The 17307-nt window shown below is 37.5% G+C and overlaps 1 long non-coding RNA gene across 1 annotated transcript in view; it reads left to right on the top strand.

The window, feature by feature from the left end:
* Nucleotides 1–17307, top strand: part of LOC138159258 (uncharacterized) — a 1259001-nt gene that overhangs the window by 677741 nt on the left and 563953 nt on the right. The window contains exon 6 of the long non-coding RNA XR_011167854.1: nucleotides 8318–8387. This is a non-coding gene — a long non-coding RNA (uncharacterized lncRNA). The remainder of the gene's footprint in view (nucleotides 1–8317; nucleotides 8388–17307) is intronic.

Genomic DNA, 17307 nt, shown 5'->3' with positions numbered 1-17307 from the left:
CCTCCTCCTCCTTCTTCTCCTCCTCTTCCTTCTTTCTTCCCAGAGAAATTTTTTTTCAGGTTTATCTATGTTCATTTAACCTTTGCCATATTTTAGAAATTTCATTTTTTGTGAACTCCTAGGGGAAAGTCATATCATCCTATCTATTCTTCCCCTTTCTGATGCCTCCCCACTTCTCCAGAAGCATCATATGTGGAAGAGTTAAACCTGTGACAGCCTAGTAACCTAACCCTGCTTCCTAACACAGAAAACTAATTATTTGGACAGGGATCTGTTTGTTCTTTTAGTTCTTAGATAAGAAAATGCAGATTTTAGGGGTGCCACTGTCACCCAACCTTGATCTTCATCTACAATACCAAAATGTTATCATCATCATCGTCATCATCATCTTCAACTTCATCATCATTATAAATAGCATATAATGCCTTAGGGTTAACAAAATATTTTACAGACATTATCTTATTTTATCCTCATAACATCCCTGGGAGTAGGTGCTAATATTATCTATATTTTACAGATGAGAAAACTGAGGCAAATACTGGCTAAATGACTTGCCCGGGGTCATACAGCTAGCTAGTATCTAAGGCAGGATTTGAACCCAGGTAACCCTACTCTAGGTCCAGTACTGTACTGAATAGCTGCCTCAAAGAAATTATCCTGGACCAGAGGTAAACTTTGGTATGGTTTGGAAGTTTTAAGGTGGTTTTAGAAAACTTTTATTTCCTTGACTCATCCAACTGTAGACTTAGAGTTGACAAAGACCTTAGTAGATGCCTAGTCTTCCTTTCCAGATGAAGGAACTGAGATCAGTTAGTGTACACATCACTAAATTTTGTTTGGTGATGATGCCACATGTCTGCTGAAATGGTCAGGTTCTACTGGAGCTTATAGTGTTTAAATTAAAAACAAACAACATAAAAAACCCTCATTCTCCTAAGGTCATAAAACTGAGATACTGTAGAATTTTCTCTGGCAAAAAAAAATCATCCTGAATATATTAATACTCACTCAATCTCTAAGAGGATTCTAATAACAATAGTGTCATTCATGGAAGATGCCCCAGAGAGAAAATAAACCTGTAGGACCCTTTTGTAGCTTTGTTTTCTACTGTAGACATTTAAAATTCTATCCTAGATTATTTGCTGATAGAACTCAGTAGAAGGAATGTCACTCAAAATATAAAGGAGAGGGGATTTAGTATCATAGATTTAGAACTGGAAGGGGCCTAGAAAACTATTGAGTTGAACCCTCACATTTTATAGAGAAAGAAACTGAGTTCTTGGGAGATTGTGACTTACCCTAGGTCACATAGGAAGGGACAGAGTGAGGAACTGAACCCAGATCTTCTGGGTAAGCCCTCTTTAACTTGTGTTCCCTGCAAGATGGTTGAGTAAGAAATTGTATTTAAGTCTAACCTCCCTTTACTACCTCAAAAGAGCAAGAAATTCATGCAAATAAAAAAATAAAAACCACACAAAGAGGAGAAAGATAATTCCCCGTAAAGTAATTACTATAGAAAATACAGTTAAATTAAAAAATACATATATTCATTACTCAACCACTGCTTCTATTTGTTCCTCCTCAGTCTTGCACTCAATGTTTACTTTCTAAGCCCCCTTCACTGTGTCCTAAGTTCTACAAACCTGATGGTATCTTTTGGTACTATGTTATTTCCTTGTAAATGATACTGCAATATCTTGCCACCCCTCATCCAGTGGAGCTTCATGAATTGGTCCAACTCTGACAAACTGGACTGGAAAGAATGAATGACCTTGATTACAGGAAGAACCCCACTGTTATCTGGAATAGAAGGTAAAAGGCGAAGTTCAAGAGATTGTACCCATACCCAGTCTTGCCCTGCCCACCACATACATAATAATATCTCAAAATAGCAAGAAATATACCAGATGGAGTAAAATGGGAAACAGTAAACATAAAGAGTGATTAGGAAAGTGACTAGAAAAGATGAAAAGTATCACAGAAAAAACAAACAGCAAAACTGAAAAAAAAACCCCAAAGAATGAGTAAACAATGAAAAAAAAAGTTTCAATACAATGACAAAGTACTATGGAGATAGTGAAATGAAATAGAAACTCTTACCATTATAGCAAATACCCTGAGGCCCCCAGAAGTAACTGAAGAGCTGCAATAACTTTCAGAAAGATTCAGAAAAATAATGAAAGAATTTAAAGTAAATAAAGATGGAAATTAGAACAGAAATTAGAACACTCCATGAATAAATCAAAAAGAGAAAATAGAGCAGAAAATTTAGAATGAATAATGGAGAATTTCTTCAAAATATGATTCTTTGAAAAGCAAATGATACATTTGGAAATAAAAAATGCAGGAGTGTCAGAAAAATTGATAGAGCAAAATCAAAAGACAAGTTTGTAATGATGTATGAGATCTTTACAAACCAAAGCAATTGATTTTAAAGATGAAATTTACCCAGACGATCTAAACATAATAGGTTAAACACACACACATGCACACATGTGCACGTACACACACACATACACAAACATTGAAATAAAACCCCACATGTCAAGAAAATATATAATTGTCCAGAAAGATTTTGCAATGGGGGACCAAGTACTGAGCTGTAGAAGTCATGAAATGCTGAGAGAAATTCACAAGATTGAATTCATGAAAAAAATGTTGCCAAACTTCAGTTTAATATTAAAAAAACAAATTTTGTAATTATCTAGGAAGAAGCTCTTCATATTCCAGGAAGAAACAGTTCTATTTTGTCAAGATTATTCCTATTTTATGAGACATCAAAGGAAATATTGGAATGTGATATTAAGTAAACTAAAGGAGATTAGTTCATACCAGAGGTGACAAATACACAGTCTGTGACACTCCTAGTCTGCATTAAAGTCTAGACCAAAATATAATTGGGAAACATTTAACAAGGTTAACAAAACACAGTAAAATATGGATTAATAACATTTTAAAACTGAATCAATATGTAGCCCACAAAGATTATTTTGTACGGACTAGTGGTCCTCATTTGTATTTGAGTTTGGCACCATTGGTTTACCCCTTAAAATATTCAGTTGGAAATACATTCCTTTTCAACAAAAGGGAATAATACATGTTATCCTTCAAAAGAAATTAGAGCTGAAAAGGGCTTTTTTTTGACATAGAAACTCATAAAACAAAAGAAAAATTAAAAATATAGATAGTAAGAAAAAAAGTCAAAGCTTATTTGCATCTAGATCAGAGTGGCAAACTACAGCCTGAGAGGAAACCTTGGAAGCTGTTGTACTACCAGAGTTTGCCAATCCTGATCTAGGTGCAGACAAGATTTTTTTATTATTTTTAAATTCTCATTTTCTCAGACGTGCATTCAGAGATCAGATAGAGATTGCCTATGAGATCATCAATGAATATCAAAAGAACTAGGAGGAAGGAGGGAAAAAACTGAATCAACATTAGTGAAGTTATGTTTTGGGAAGTGGTAATGCACAAGGGAAGACAGGGAAATCAGAATTTATAGCTATTTGTGGAGGGAGAATGCTCTCTGGGTATCAGTGTGTGTTCCCTGAAAGGGGAAAATGAACTTGCTTCCCTGAAAAAGGAAAGTGCTGCTTGGGACCATGTTGCACTTTAGGGAATGAGGATATTTGGTCATTTATGACTGCATAGCAATGATATGATGGTCCTAGGAATGATAAGTCATGGGCCAAAGAACCTGGTTTCTGCCCATATTCTTTAACAAGCAATTCATATTTCCTACCAGATTGTACTGCTTTGTTCATGAGTTTATATTTCTGGTCATAAGACTTTTCAGAATAAGGTCCTTCAAACAAAGTGATGGAGAAAAAGGAGATATCAAAGAAATACATATTCATATTTTTAGCTGGGTAGGTTAGAGGGAATGGGACTTTTGTTTTCTAGAACCCCTATGATGCATGAGGAAATAGAGAGAAGGAAAATGAGTTTATGAAGAAGAGATTTTATTCTAAAATTTTCTAGAAAGTGAAAGGAGAATGAAAAAAAATAAACATTTCTTGGAAATGGGTATGAGGAATGACTATTATTCCAACTAAGAATTTGAATGATGGAAGTGAAAAGACCGGAAAGATTTTGAATTCTGTGCTGCATTGTTATGTGGGAAGGTGTGGATGAAGAGAAAGAGGGAAAAATTGTGCATTAAACATAGAATCAAGGAAGTAAGATTTGGGCTGAATATCAAGAGGATTGATGGGTAAGGGTCTGGAGGAAAAGACAGGCATTATATTAAAGTAAACAAAACAAACTCTGGGGATATAGTGCTATTCTAAAAGGGGGCAAAAATATAATACCATTTAGTGCCAGAAAACACAAACTTAATTATTACCTTGAATGTGAATGGATTATATCTACCAATAAAATGAGAATAGTCAAATGAATATGAAAATAAATCCCAACAATTTACTAAAAGCAAAAAATACATTTAAAATATAAAGACATTGAATGGAACTGAGAAACTTAATAAAATTTAACATATTTCAGGTTATTTTAAATAAACCAGTGTAACAATCATTATTTTGGGGAAAAGCAATGATAAAAATTGATACTCTTAATAACATTATAAAGAGAAAAACATCCTCAAAGGCCCTGCAGACAGTGAAACAATATAATTATGTGGCAAGTTCTTAAAGGAAAAGCTAACCAAAGTGAAAAAAAGCATCAGAAGAAGCACAATAACTGTAGCTGATTTTAATATTCCTTCTTCAATGAAACAGAAAGATAAATAAAAAGGAAATTATAAATCTAATCAGGTTAAAAGAAATATGGAAACTTATGAATGGGAATACACATATTTTTGGCATTGCAAGATGCCTTTACAAAAACTGATTATGTGCTAGAGCACAAAAAAGAAATAAATAAATGTAGAAAGGCATAAATATTAAATATATCCTTATAGACCAGCACAATAGAAACATGGAGGGAAAAGATACTGATCTAAATGAAACCTAAGTAATTATTTTCCTGTATAATGAGTAGATCAAAGAACTATTTTAAGGAGAAAGCTAATAGTAGTATACTATAGCAGGGCTCACATAGCTAATGCAGTCCTATTTCTGACATAAGTACAGATGTATGTACATACATACATACAAACATATGTAAAGAAAATGGATTCATGAATTGAATATATAATTTTTAAATTAACTAAAAAATCAACAAATTAATAATCACAAAACTGACACAAGAATGAATTTTTTTTTTTAAAGCAATCAGGGTTAATGAACTTGCTCAAGGTTACATGGCCAGTTATTTCTGGGTGTGGTGCTGAGTATCTGAGCCCAGATTTGATCCTCAGGTCATCCCGCCACTGGAGCCAGTGCTCTTACTTGCTGAGCCACCTGGCCACCCCTAAGCAATTGGGGTTAAGTAACTTGCTCAAGGTTACACATCCAGGTGTTTCTGGGTGGGTGCTAAGTGTCTGAGCCTGGGATTCAATCCCCAGGTCATCCCGACACTGGAGCCAGTGCTCTTACTTGCTGTGCTACCTGGCCGCCCCACAGAATGAATTTTTAAAACCAGAAAAATATACAAAACAGTATTGAACTAATAAACAAAGGGGCTATTTTTTGTATTGTTTTTATTTATTTTAGTTTAATAATATTTTATTTTCCCCCCTAATCACTTGTCAAGGCAATTTTAGCATTCAGTTTTACAAGATTTTGAGTTCCAAATTTTTCTCCCTCCCCTCCTTCCCTTCCCTCCCCTCTTCCTAAAAATTTAGGTAATTTGATATGTTATGCATGTAAACCTTATTTCCATATTAGTCACAGTTGTAAAAGAAGAAACAGAGCAAAAGGAAAAAAAATCACAAAAAGGATAAAGTAAGTGAAAAAAAATATGATTCAATCCACATTCAGAATCCATCAATTCTTTATCTGGCCTTGGATAGCATTTTCCTTTATGAGTCTTTTGTACTTGTTTTGGATCATTGTGTTTCTGAGAAGAGCTGAGTCATTGATAGCTGATCATTATACAGTGTTGCTGATACTGTCTGCAATGTTTTTCTGGTTCTGCTCATTTCATTTGGCATCAGTTTGTACAAGTCTTTCCAGGCTTTTCTGAAATCTACCGCTTTATCATTTCTTATTGCACACTAGGATTCTATTACATTCATATACCACAACTTGTTTAGCCATTTTCCAATTGATGAGCATCATCTCAATTTCTAATATTTTGTCACAATGAAAAGGCCTACTGTGAATATTTTTACACATGCAGGTCTTTTTCCCTTTTTGCGTGTGATCTTTTTGGGATACAGACCTAGCAGTTTGGTTGCCCTTTGGGGATAGTTCCAAATAGTTCTCTAGAATGGTTGGATCAGTTCACAATAGTGTATTTGTGTCTCAAATTTTCCGCATCATTGTATTGCCAATGTGATATGAGCAGCTGCCATGAATATATATGCATATATATGTGTGTGTATGCATATGTAAAGAATCGAATTACACAGTATAGTCAGCATTCTATTTATTCAAAACTAAACCTTGAGCCAAGAAACTAAAGCATTCACAATCCATAACAGCATAACAATTTATTACCAGGATTATCACATAGCCTTAAATGGACAAAAGTTATGTAACATAACATAGCATACACCCCGCTTATACATTCTTTGGGGGCCAGAATCTTTGGGGAGTGAGCAGCCAGTTCCTCTTCACTGGACAGGGGCTTCGCTTCACACAGCACATCCCCAGGAGCAGCAGAGAACACAACATCCTCCACCTGTAGGTCACAGTAGGTTACAATCCCCATGCAGTGTCCAAATAAAGCCCTCTTTGGGAGCGGTGGCCTTGCCATGCTGCTGTTGCAGGCTCCCACCTGGTACTCTCAGGTGCACACATGCCCTAGTGAGCCAAAGAGTCCAAGTCTTAACACTGCTCCAGCAAGGTCTGGGGGGGGGGGCATCTGGGTGACAAAGCCAACAGGGTGGGTCCCCAGGGGTTATGGCACTTCCCCTATCCCACCATGGACAACCCCACCCCCTGGGTCCCAAATCACCCCAAGGGAGACATAGCAGAAAAGCACCCTCACTGCAAGTTTTCATCTTGATCCAGGGCTGAGTCCTGAGCTCCAAAGTTCCTGCTCTTGTAGGTGTGGGGGCCAACTGCTCCCTGCTCCTGTCAGGGTCCCAGCACAGGCAGCTTTCTTCTCCTATTGTGTGTCTCACCTCACAGGCAAAGGGGCTGCTCTACTCCAACCTCTCCTGGCTCCTGCCTGGGTCCAGGCTCAGCAGGCTGCAGGGGCCCCTGTTCCCTGCTTCTGTCTCTGGCCCACGCCACCCCATCTCTGGGGCAACTCATTCTCCCCCAGCCTCATATGGGGAAGGGCTGCTCTGGCCTGGGCTCTGGGCACAACACAGTTCTAGGGCCTCCACCCCTCCAGCACAGTCTGGGGGCAGGGCTACTCTACTGAAGCCCTGGCCCTGGCCATGGCCTTGGCTCTGAGAAGTTCAAGAGAAACTTCTCCTCCAACTCCTTTAACTTTTGAGCCCTAAGAATTTGGGTCCCAGTCTCTAACACTTCTTGAATTTTCTCCCATGCCTCTTTTTCCTTCCATTCCTTGGGATAAATCAGTCTGAACCTCCCCTAACTGGGTTTCCACTGGCCGCAACTTGTCAGTATTTTTTCTCACAATTGTCAACTTTAACCAAACTACAACACAAGAAACTGAGTTACCCAACTGGCTCCCCGACCTCCCACAAGCATGTTTTCCTCTCACAGCCACTGTTCCTACGAGTCTCTTCAGGAGTGCTGGTGGGGTAGGGAGGGGTAAAAAGGAGTTATCTCCCAGGGGCCCTCCTCTGGGCCCCAGGGAAACCACTTGTGGCTGCCTGCTACACAGTCACTGCCTCCTTCACTGGGTTGAGGTCTCTCTGGGCTGGTCCGGGACACTGCCAGTTCTGAAACTCTCCCAAAGCCTCCAGCAGTAGAGGGTACATCCTCCCACTCTTGGGAAGGGGTCCATACTCCATCCTCCCATCCCTTGGGAAGGGCTCCATAAAACCACAGTTAGCACATTAACTGGGAAACAGGACAACTATCCCAGTCCCATTAAACCCCATACTTTCTTCAAAGGGGTTAACAATCTTACTTTCTAAGAGGTCTCCTCTCTCTCTATCAGAGATCTCCTCTGTTGGTCAGAGGTCTCCTCTCTCAAGCTTTGATGAATGATCCAAAAGACAGGCCTCCAACTGTCTTAACAGAGGAATAGAACTATTTACATACATCACCAGATGGAGAGAGCACCAACATCTGGGTTCAAAAAGGTTGTAATTTTCTTTCTTTTCTCTTTTAATTAGGTTAATTTTTGCTGGGGGGCCCTTAACAACAGCTATGAAGACTCTTGTCCAGGAAATCAAGAGTTTTCAGGTGAGGCATCCTTCCCATGAGAAAGGCCCCAGGCAATATCAATCTCAAAGAATATATATGCATTTTCAGCATTAGGCTCAGAGCCAGAAGGCACCAACATCTATGTGATTCAGTGCCTGATTGGCTCAGAGCCAAAAGGTGTGAAAGCCTGCAGCATGACCCAGCACCTAATTAGCTCTATGTGACTTAGCACAGGATGTGTTACAGCTGTGAACTGGGCCAGGGTTCAGAGGAGTAAGGCATCTGTGATTGTTAAGGTTGAAATACCTAGACCAAGAGATTGTTATGGTCATGGATCCTGGATACTGAACTACAAGAAATACCAACAAAAATCCCCTTACTTATGCTTACAATCATCTTGAAGACTGATCACTTTCCTTTTTTGGTTCTGATAGGTGTGAGGTGGTACCTCAGAATTGTTTTAATTTGCATTTCTCTAATCAAAAGTGATTTAGAACATTTCTTTATATACTTATAGATAACTTTGATTCCTTCATCTGAAAATTGCCTATTCATATCCTTTGACCATTTATCAATTGGGGAATGGCTTTTATTCTGATAAATTTGACTCAGTTCACTATATATTTGAGAAATGAGACCTTTATAAGAAATACTTGCTAGAAAGATTGTTTCTCAGCTTTCTGCTTTCCTTTAATCTTGGTTGCATTGGTTTTGTGCAAAAGCTTTTTAATTTAATGTAATCAAAATGATCTATTTTACATTTCATAACGTTCTTTATTTCTTGTTTGATCATGAACCTGTTACTTCTTAACTTCTCCTTTAAGAATTTGGATGCTATACCACTTGGTCTATATATGTTTAGTATTGATATTAATTCAATGTCTATGGTATCTCTTAGCAAGATGTAATTTTCTTTCTTTTCTCTTTTAATTAGCATAATTTTTGCTTTTGCTTTGTGTAAGATCAGGGTTGCTGCCTCTGTTTTTTTTCTTTTTTACTTCAGCTGAAGCATAATAGATTTTGCTCCAGCCCCTTACTTTTACTGTGTGTGTGTGTGTGTGTCTGCTTCAAGTGTGTTTCTTGTAAACAACATATTGTAAAAAACATACTGGTTTTTGATCTGCTCTGTTCTCCATTTCTTTTTTATGGGAGATTCCATCCCATTCACATTTGCACTTATGATTACTATCTGTATATTTCCTTCCACCCTATTTTTTCCTCCTGTTTGTACTCTCTCTCTTTGTATCTTTTCCTTCCTTGACAATGTTTTGCTTCTGTCTACCACCTCCCCTGGTTTGCTCTTTCTTCTGTCAGCTCCCTGCCCCCCACAGCCTTTATTTAATCTCCCTTCCTTATTTCCTATCTAGTAAGATAGATTTCTATATTCACTTGATTGTGTATATCATTCCCTCTTTGAGCCAATATTGATGAGAGGAAGATTCAAGTGATGCCCATCACCCATCCTTCCCTCTTCCTCTCCACTGTAATAGGTCTCTCTTGCCTCTTCATGTAAAATAATTTACCCCAATTCTACTGCTCCCTTCCTTCTTCACCCACTGAGCTCCTCTTTCTCATCCCTTAATTATTTTTCATGTTATTCCCTCAAATTCGCCTTATACCCATACCCTTTGTCTCTGTATATTTCTTCTAGCTGTATTATTAATGGAATCATTTTTAAGAATTACAGGTATCATCTTCACATGTAGGGATGTAAATAATTCAACTCCTTGAATCCCTTATGTATTCTTTCCCCTTTTTAGTTTTCTCTTTGGTCTTAATATCAGAGATCACATTTTTTGTTCAATTCTGGTCTTCTCTTTATGAATGCTGGAAATCCTTCTATTTCATTGACAGATCATTTCTTTCCTTGGAGTATTAAGCTTAATTTCACTGGGTAGGTGATTCTTGGTTGTAGTCCTAGCTCCTTTCCCTTCCAAAATATCATGTTCCATGACCTCTGATCCTTTAATGTTGTAACAAGTCCTGTGTAATCTGATTGTGGCTTCCCAATATTTTCATTGTTTCTTCCTGGCCACTTGCAGTATTTATTCCTGGATTGGATAGTTCTGAATTTTGGCTTTAATGTTCCTTGGAGTTTTTAGTTTGTGATCTTTTTCCTGAAGTGATCATTGGATTCTTTCAATGCTTATTTTGCCCTCTTATTCTAGGACATCAGGTCAGTTTTCCCTGATAATTTCTTGGAAAGTGTTATCCAAGTCCTCCTTTTGATTATGGCTTTCAGGTAGTCCAATGATTCTGATGTTATCTCTCATAAGTCTATTGTCTTAGTTTATTGTTTTTCCAATGAGGTATTTCACATTTTCTTCTATTTTTTTCATTCTTTTGAATTTGTTTGGTTGATTCTTGATGACTTATAGAATCATTAGCTTCCACTTGCCCAATTCTAACTTTTAAGGAGATGTTTTCCCCAGTTAGCTTTTGTACTTCCTTTTCCATTAGGCCAATTGTACTTTTTAGAGAGTTGTTGCCTTCAGTGGATTTTTGTATCTCCTTTTCCATTTGGCTAAGTCTATTTTTTAAGCAGTTGTTTTCTTTTTCCAAACTGTTGACTCTTTTTTCATAATTCCCTTGCAACACTCTCATTTCTTTTCCCAATTTTTCTTCTACCTCTCTTATATGATTTTTAAACTCCTTTTTGAGCTCTTCCATGAGTTCTTCCCATTTTCCTTTGGGTTTTGCCCATAGGTGTTTGACATTGTTGTCCTCTTATGAGTTTGTGTCTTGGTCTTCCCTGTCACCATAATGCCTTTCTGTGGTCAGATTCTTTTTTGTTACTTTTTACTCATCTTTCTTGTGAAAGAAAGAAGCAATGTTTATTGTGCTGTACTGATGTTACCCTGAAGCCCACAGGGGACCCTTGTGTCTGGTGCTACACTGAAGGGATGGGGTGGAGGGTGGCTGGCACTGCTGGAAGTTGTAGGGGTCTGGCAGCTTACCAGATTCTGAGCTGGGGTCCCAGTGGTGGTTTCTGGCATGTGTTGAGGCCAGTGGGAGTGTTTCTGCATTTCCCTGGGGCTTCACTGAAGCACATGGAGGTCTCTAGCCGCTGGAGGATGCCGTTTTCTCTGGGCTGTGCTGAAGCACATGGTGATTCTTGGATCTGGAGTCTACCAATTCCCCTGACTATGTTGAGGCATCTGGTGGGTGGGGTATGTTCTTGGTGTTGGCATTTTCCTGCTCCACCACCCTGAGGCTCAAGATCTCCTGATGGTTTTCTGAGGTGGAGCTTGCAGCTGGCTTCTTGGAATGCTTCCTGTCCTGGGTCATGCTCCCCCTTTACCTGAATGAGACAGACCTTTCTTGCCAATCTTTCAAGCTTCTTGGGCTAAAAGATTGTTTCATCCCATCTTTTTGCTGGTTCTACTGTTGCAGGATTTGTTTGGGGGCGCTATTTTATGGTTGTTTGGAGGTAAATATGGGAGAGTTATGGTGATTTACTGCTTACTCTTCCCTTGTGGTTCCTTGAACGTTGAATTATAACTAAATCAGTAAGCCACTAGTGAATTTTATTTAAAAAAGAGAGAAAAATGCAATAGCCAATAAAAAAGTAAGAATGTATAATAAAGAAGTAAATTTTCAGAAAAAAACCATCCCTAATTATACGACAGCAAAATTAATAGTTCAACAGAAATGTATAAATATATAAAATGTGTAAACTACACAAACTAGAAATCTAAGAAATGTAACTTCCAAAGCATTCAATCACTGAAAGAAATCATGTAAGGTATAGTTGAGCTATTAAAGGGGAAGAGACACACAGAAAAAAAAAAGAATAAAAGAGAAAATAAAACAAAATGAAACACAAAAACAAAAGTAGTTCATATGTACTTATAAGTGGATTCATTCATGGGGCGGTCAGGTAGCACAGCGAGTAACAGCACCGGCCCCAGTGTCAGGATGACCTGGGGAATCAAATCCCGGGCTCAGACACTTAGCACCTACCCAGAAACACCTGGCCGTGTAACCTTGAGCAAATTACTTAACCTCAATTGCTTAGGGGCGGCCAGGTTGCTCAGCGAGTAAGAGCACCGGCCCTAGTGTTGGGATGACCTGGGGATCGAATCCAGGCTCAGATACTTAGCAACATACCCAGAAATAACTGGCCATGTAACCTTGAGCAAGTTACTTAACCCTGATTGCTAAAAAAAAAAAAAGCGCATTCATTCAAAGATGTAAAGAGAAATTAATATTATTTCTCCATAAATTGTTTCCAATAAAAGAAAAAGAAGATACTTTGTCAAGCTACTAATTTTATGAGGCACATATAGAGCTGATAACCAAATCGGGGCGGGGGAGGAATAATATAAAGATGGTAAGTATAGTGTTATTAATGAATATTGATGTAAAAGTGCTACATAAAATATAATACATTTAAAATGGTCATTTGAACCAAGCTAGATTTGACGTTAGTGTAATTAGTCATGTAAATAAAAAATATTACAAAAACAACATAATTATAATAATGGATTCATAAAAAATGCCACATTCATTTATATTAAAAAAAATAAGCCAACTAAAAAGCATAGATATGGACAGGTCTTTAATATGTTCGGCAGTTTATCTAAAACTAAGATGTAGTCTCATTTGCCATCGTTGTTGTTGACCTTAGTTCTTGAAGAGGACCAAAATGACACCACTATTTAGAGTCCAATTCCAGTGTGTCTGACGGATTGACCAAACCAATACGATCTCAGAATGCTCTACCGCATGTTGGACACAAATTGGCCATGTGAAACATTTGGGGTGGATTCTCTAAATTTGCACATCTTGCCTTTCTTTTGAGCTGTTTCAATGCTGCTTTGCTCATAGAACACAGCACCTTCTCTGATGAAGGCATTCTATGCTCTGAAAACTTCCTCCTCAAGTTCTTCACTTTTATTTGGCATAGAATCAGAAACATTAGCAAGATAAAATAAAGAAAATAATGGAATAAACACTCATGATGGGGAGACCTAAGACCAGGTCTTAAATTTTGGGACTTACTTTTGGGCCATTTACCTATTGTGTGTCCTTGGGCAAATAAGTCATCCAATCTCTTGGTTCTTGATTTCTAAAATGATGGTACTGGGCACTTTAGATGACCTCTGAGGTCATCTCCATCACTAAATCTATTGTCTCATGATCTATTATCTTATTTTGTAACTTTTTCATTTTTCCCCTGAGATTCCTTTGTTCCTAGAAATGAATTTGTCATTATTTTGTCTAGTTCTATATAGTATGGTAATTAGAATGGCATAATGCTAAATGAGAAAATCAACTTAGGTAATGTCACCATGTTTATTATACTGTCACAATCCAATCATAAACACTCAGTATCATCTCTCCAGTATTTTGTTTTCCTTCATTTCTGTGATGAGTGTTTTGTGCTTGTATTTATATAAATCTTGCATGTGTTTTTGGTAGGGTAATTCCCAAATATTTTAAAAATGTTTGTTGCATTATTTTGAATGAAATTTCTTTTATCTCTTCTTCCTAATTTTTGTTAGTATTATATAAGAATGCTAAATGATTTTTGTAGATTTAATTTGTATCCTGATATTTTCCTAAAGCTATATTGTTATTCATCTTATTTTGTCTTATTAATCATCGTGACTTGTTTCTCTCCTTATTCTCTGGGATTTTCTAATTATATAATTTGCGATTAAGGACAATCTTGGCCCTTTTATATCAATTTTTATACCTTTAATTTTTTCTTCTCCTCTTATTGCTAGAGCTTACATTTCTCCATGTAAAAAAATAATGGAGAGATAGTTCATCTCCTATTGCACTGTCAAAGCTTCTAACATTTCTCCATTGTAAAGTAATGCTATTGTTTGATTTTAGATACACGCTTTTGATCATCCTAAAAAAAGATCCTTCTATGCCTACGTTTTTATTTTTAAGTGAGTTGTGTATTTTATAAAAGTGTTGTATTTATTTTATTTAATTAAAAAAACCTTTGCATACAAAAAAAATCAATGCGGCTAAAATAAAAGATGTGGGTGATCATGAAAACTTTTGCATCAAGGTACTGATAGAAGCCTGGTTATATAAAATATATAGTGAATTGACACAAATATAGAAGGCTAAGAAGGCCATTCTCTGTAATTTGAACAGTTTTCAGAAAGGGAAATGCAAACTATAAAGAACCATATCAAAAGAGTTCCCTCTTAATAATAAGAAAAAGTCAAATTAGAAAAGCTGACATATATACATATGTATCATATTCATCAAAAATGGGAAAGATGACAAAAACTGAAAATGGGTGTCTGAGCAGAATTTGGGTCTAGATTTTCCTAATTCGAGGCCCAAAGTCATATCAACTATTTTTCTCTATCTCATATCATGATTATTCTCTAGAAAGGTAAAAATATTTGTGTAAGGTGTTCTAGGTACTAAGTAGCAGAGTCTAAATATTTCAAACTTCATCTCTGAGCCTGTATTCAATGCTCTTTCTGCCAGGTAGCACCTCTGACCATAGGATTTAAGAATTAGAAGCTATCTTAGAGACCTTAAGATCAAGGCTTTAGAGCTTAAATGGACTTTGGGGTTCTTTGAGGCACCCCCTTAATTTTACAGGTGAGAAAACTCAGGCCAACAGAAGTTGTGACTTGCCCAGGATCATATAGCTAGTAGTGACTAAGCAGGAACTCAGGTCTTCCTAATTCCAAAGCTAGTGCTCTATTCACAGTAAAAATTAGCTGAAACTCAAAGTGGGTACAGACTTGTTGTTTTGTAGCTCCTGAGCCACTGCCTTCATGCACGTTGTTGTTGGACTTTAATCGTGTCGAATTCTTCATGACCCCATTTGGGTTTTTCTTGGCACAGATAGTTGGGTGCTTTACCATTTCCTTCTCCAGATCATTTTTCGAATAAGGAATAGAGGCAATTAGGGTAAAGTGCCTTTCCCAGGGTCACATAACTAGTAAGTTTCTGAAGCTGGACTTGAACTGACAAAGATAAATCTTCCTGATTCCAAGCCCAGTGCTGTATCCACTGTGCCATCTAACTCCATTAACCACTGTAGTAGACCTAGTCTATTTCTTGCAGGGATTCTATTACATTCCACATGAACCTAGAACTTCTGGATTTCATTAGAACCCTCTGGAATAGCTCTGAATGAATGTCCAGGGGGAAAGCCAAAGCTACTTGTCCCCCTCACTAGATAGGCAGAGGGGATAAATCTCAAATAAAGCAGATATCATAGCTGACCTGAAATTTCCTTGTCTGCCTTGATCTGTACCCAAAGCCAGAAGCTGAATTAGATAACCTGCAAAATTACTTCTAGCTTTAAAAATTCTGTGATTTAAAATGCAAGGCCACATGACAAAGCAAATAAGAGAGTTGGCCTCAGTCTTTAAGACTGAGTTCAAGTCTTATCTCTGATACATGGTGCTCATATGGCTCTGGCATAGTCCCTGAACCTTTCAGTCCCAGGCAAATCTTTAACATTTTAAATTGCAGAGGAATTGCCAATCTATATTGATGGAGGGGCTTTCATCTCCTGGAGATCCCTAGACCAATGATATCACAGGGACAGATTAAAAAAAAGATTCTGAAGCAGTTCCTTAGTGTCCTAGGTCCCTTAAGAGTTTGTAAGTGCCTTATAAAGGATGTCTAATGGATACACCAAGTAATGGATCACTTTGTTCCTCCTAGAGGATGCTGAATGGGCATCTCTCCATCACTGCATACTTAAAAAATACTAATGCATTTAAGAATAGTAACATTAATCCCAATTGATTTATATGATACAAAGTTTTTAGTCACCCTGTCCTTAGATGACTTGGCTCTTCCAGAGGGTTGTTGGTGTGTCTAACTATGTCTTTATGTCCTAAATAAAGCAGGATCAGCATGGGGGATTAAGACTGGATCTGTTATTTCTTGGGCATAGGGAACTCTCAGGTGAGGAAACTAGGTCTACTAGTGTAGGGCAATGCCTTCTCTACAACTTTCCAACTCATATTCTTAGAGATTTACCTAGAACAATGTTTGGGTGATGTTGGTTCAAAGTGAGTATAAATAGCAATTGCTTCTGTTCTGGTCAGAAACCCTGGGAGTCTTCCCCATCCAAACTGATTTTTTTTAAGTAAGTCAAAGAGGCCATCTTTTGCCTCATTTCTTACCTAACCTTGTTCACTGAATGGGACATTGCCTCAGTCAAATCGAGATCTGGGAAAGACCTTAGCTTAAAAAGGCTAAAGTTTCCCACTAGGTCTGGGGCCATCTCCAAATATTCCTGATCTATATCTCGCCGTTGGAACCAGGTGGTTCTGGAGGAGAGAAGGAGGTTGGTGACTTTGCACAGCCCTGCTTCACTTAAATCCAATTCACTTGCAAGTCAAGGCATAACCTTCCTGAAGTCATTGGTTGTCTTTGAGAATAAAGGACAAACAACAAAAAAGCAATGAGAGGTTAGGGGATTTGCTGGGGGTTGGATAGTGAATATGAGTCCAAGTAGGGGATTTGAAACTGTCTTCTAACTCTAAAGCCAACCCTCTCTCACCTGCACCAAACTGTCATTGCTAGAAAAAAAAGAGTTATAAAATGATTTAGAGGGTTTGAGAGTGAAATAAAATTTCAATTCTTTACAAAAAAGATTGTCTTTGATCATTAAAGGTTAGGATTGTCCAGACTAGTGGTGTCAAACTCAAATAGAAATGGATCCCTGCTGGCCTCATATTTAGAGGATTAGACTTAAGAGTCTTAGAAAACCACAAATTAACATCGACTATGTTGTGTTGTATTTTTATTTTTATTTTGTAAAATGTTTCCCAATTATATTTTTATCTGATTCAGGCAGTACTTGGTGGTTTTGTTGGTTACATTTAGTCCCCAAGAAAGGAGTTTGAAAACTCTGGTCTAGATAATTCCAAATTACTAGGTAATTACCTATTTTCTTCCCCTGATTGTATAGACCATCGTCTCCAATAAATTGCTTTCCATTCATCCTTACCTC

Source organism: Petaurus breviceps, unplaced genomic scaffold, assembly GCF_028583685.1.
Source record: "Petaurus breviceps papuanus isolate PSGF00001 unplaced genomic scaffold, PetGlider_PUasm1.0 176, whole genome shotgun sequence".
NCBI classification, from domain to species: domain Eukaryota; kingdom Metazoa; phylum Chordata; class Mammalia; order Diprotodontia; family Petauridae; genus Petaurus; species Petaurus breviceps.
Note: the sequence above shows the minus strand (reverse complement) of the source record. Positions and strands in the feature narration are given on the sequence as shown.